The 3,462-nt window shown below is 36.2% G+C and overlaps 1 non-coding gene across 1 annotated transcript; it reads right to left on the minus strand.

The window, feature by feature from the left end:
• Positions 1 to 2,870: 2,870 nt before the first annotated feature.
• Positions 2,871 to 3,008, minus strand: LOC119059458 (U4 spliceosomal RNA). Its single transcript, XR_005084415.2, has one exon. It is a non-coding gene; the product is annotated as a U4 spliceosomal RNA (small nuclear RNA).
• Between the last annotated feature and the right edge of the window lie 454 nt (positions 3,009 to 3,462).

Consider the following 3,462-nt stretch of genomic DNA (forward strand, 5'->3'; position numbering starts at 1 on the left):
TTTACCTCATTTTTAAAAATTAAATGGTGAGAAATGGGAAGTTGATTTGGTTATTCCAACTCTTTAAGTCCTTTGGAGACTATAATGTTTCTGAAGATAATTGATTATGTTTGATAATGAAAAGTTTAAAACTTTTTCAGTTATGGGCAGACTATAGTGGGGAGTAATCTTCCAAGTAAACTTTTCTCCCCCTTCTTCAGAGAAACTAATGCTGTTCAATTATGTCATTAGAAATTAATAAAGAGGTCAGTTGGATATGACCTTGACTAAGAGTTCATTGCTTTCTATACTGAATATGTAAGCAATTGAAAATACTGTCCATAGAGTGACCTTCCTTTTGAGTGTGTTCTCTCTCCAGGAGTTGCTTAATGGCTGCTTTGGTGTTATTTTGCACTGTACTCCTTGAACTCAAAAAACAGTATACCTGACCCAATGAATATCACAAAAAAATATTGTGATTAAAGCCATTTCACTTGGAAACAACCTCACTTTTGTAGTATTGAAAGACTCATCATAAGAAAACACCAGACAAACCAAAATCAGAGGGACAACCAACCTATACTCTTCAAAATGTCAAAGCCATAAATAACAAAGGCTGAGGAACTGTTCCAGTTAAAGGAAGCTAAAGAGAAATGTTAACTATGTACAATCTTTGATCTGAAACTGGTTCCTGGATCAGAAAAAAAATGTTATAAAGACCATTATTGAGAGAGCTGGTACAGTTTGAATATGGACTATACATTAAATAATTATATTGACCCAATAGAAAATATCCAGGATTTGATCATTTTTAAAATGCCCTTGTTCTTAGGATTTGTGGCTGAAGTAATTAGACATAGAGGGTTGTGATATCTGAAATTCTGAAGTAGTTCATCAAGAAACAAAGAGTAAAAATGCTTTGAGACATATGGCAAAACAGATTTTGTAAATCTAGACACAAAAGATAGTAAGTGTTCATTGTTTAATTTTTGAAACTCTTCTGTGAGTTTAAGATGCACTTTAAATAAAATATTTAAATGTATTTTTGAAAGAAAATGCCATTTTCATTTGTAAGTTCCCTTTTAGACTATAACCCATACTTTGAGCAAAGGCCAAAATTAGGTATTTCTTATTGTGACCACTCACACAGGAAATAACCACAGCAACCCAAGGGAAAAACAAGTGCCCTGGAACCACAGCAGAGGGTTCTGGCACCATTTCATCCACAGCTTCTAAGTGATGATACTGAAACCTCTTCTCTCATATGTCCAGCCCCAGTTCTCTTTTTTGGATCATTTCAGGATCTTGCCTTTCTCTACCTGTTGGTGGCAAAGCAGCACCTGGTGTTAGACCTCAGTTGAGCAACCTCAGAACTTGAACTTTGGTTAAGAAAAATTTCAAAGCCAAGACTCAAACTATAAGAGAAAGTTTATTTAGAAAATCACAGAGGTAAAAGAAGTGAGCCATAGGAGAAATGGGCTCAGGAAATGAGTTACAGAGGCAAAAGAAGGGCCCTTGGGATGCAGGGAAGGGAAGAGAGGGAGAGAAGGAGAGAGGAATGGAGGGGAAGAGAGAGGAGGGGAAGAGAGGGGAGGGGAGGGGAAGATGTTTTTTTACAAATGAAAGATTGAATAAAGGCACAAGTGTACTCTGGAAAAAGAGAGAAAGAGCATGTGCAGGGCCCCTGTCTTAAGTATTGAGGACTTTTATCTGGAGGTCTCAGAGGATGTTAATAGATTATCCATCAGCTTTTCAGGTGTGTCCCCTCAGGGTCATGGTCTTCACTAATTGGTCAGCACCTGGATAGAGGGTCACTAGTCAATGCAGTTGGTCCTGAGGTCTGCCATGGCATCACTCTGTATGACTTTGCTGCTTTTCTGGACCTGGAGCTGAAACACAACTGAGGCCTAGATGTCATCTGCAGAGGTAAATGCTTAAGGGGGTTCTCATGCAAGGGCACGTAGTTTTGCTTATTGATAGGCACCAAGGGATTTCTGCCCTGGTGGCCCTCTGCACCTGGCCTATTGTTTGTATTCTACTCATGCCTATCTACCTACCTTCTACACATCTCTGATTGCTCTAAGGTTTATCCCCTTAACACCTCTTTTAATGACTGAGGTCCTACCTTCTGTTCCTGGAATCAACTCTAATTTTAGCCCCTTATTCTGGAAAAGCTGACTGGGTTGAGTCCTTATGGCTGTCTTCAAGTAACATCTCATGGTGATTGAGGCACCAGCTTCTGAGGCATGGAAAGTACTCCCCAAGGATGGTGCAGCTGAAATGATGTGGGGAAGAGCAGCTTAGAAGCTCCAGAAGCCTGGTCTTTGACCACACTTTCCACAACACTCTGTTGGGATCCAGAAGAACCAGGTTTCAAACTCAACTGTTTAGGATAGTGCTCTTTGACATTGGACTACTACATTAATTTCTCTGGGCTTCCTTTTCCTCATCTATAAAATGATTGCTGAGGTCCTTCCAGGTCTAAAATAATTACAATGTTTCAAATTTTTCAAGTCTCCCCTTGTGTCATCACAGGATATTGTAACCTGAGAATTGTCCATGACATGTGAGATCATCAGTTAATTATTAAAACATATGTTGAGTAGGTTCTGTGTCTCCAAACCTGTTCATATGGTTTATAATTCATAATCCTGAGTCAAGCAGACCTACTTTCATTATTCCTGTTCACTGTTTCTATTCTTATATGCTCTAAGAATTTGGACAAGTTATTTAATCTGCCTAAAATATCAATTAGCTCATCTGTTAAATGAGATCTATAATGATACTTATTCTAAAGGGTTATTGAGTAGATTAAATGATATAATGCATACAGTACTACATAATAAGTATTCATTAAAAATAGTATTTCTAAATACTAATAGTAACATTTTACTAGGAAACAGAATATAATAAAATCCTTTTCATCCAGAATATTCTAATTGAAGTTACATGACTGAAGTTGATTTAATTAGCAATAATCACTCCTTGGATAAACCTCATTGGCTACGATACTGCCACTGTGCAAAGCTTGAAGTTCATTTAACAACTGGACAACAATGCAGAAAGGCAAAGAATTTAGTGATAAAAAACATGTGGCAGAGACAAACAAGATTTTAACTGATAAAAGAGAATGGTCAGTTTGATCTGGGATTGCACTCATTCCTGGCTAAATACATAAAAAGACTTTTAAGTATGGAAAAACTTTAAAATGTGTATATATCTAACAGAAAGATATATGTATTTATAGATATATGTGTATATATTTATATATGCTCTTTATTTTTAAAATGCACTAAATACAAAATTTATACATGGATACATCTAACTTAATAATTTCAAGTAATACAGATTTAGTCAAAGGTTTCTTTATTGTCTAATGAAATCTCACTCTCCACAATAATCACTATTATTAGCTGGGATGAATTTGTTAAAGTTTTTGTTTTTTATTCATTTTTTGGTCTAAATATTCTCAAGCTACAAAAT

The sequence above is a fragment of the Artibeus jamaicensis genome, unplaced genomic scaffold (assembly GCF_021234435.1).
Source record: "Artibeus jamaicensis isolate MK-2021 breed Jamaican fruit bat unplaced genomic scaffold, CSHL_Jam_final contig_3148, whole genome shotgun sequence".
Taxonomy (NCBI): domain Eukaryota; kingdom Metazoa; phylum Chordata; class Mammalia; order Chiroptera; family Phyllostomidae; genus Artibeus; species Artibeus jamaicensis.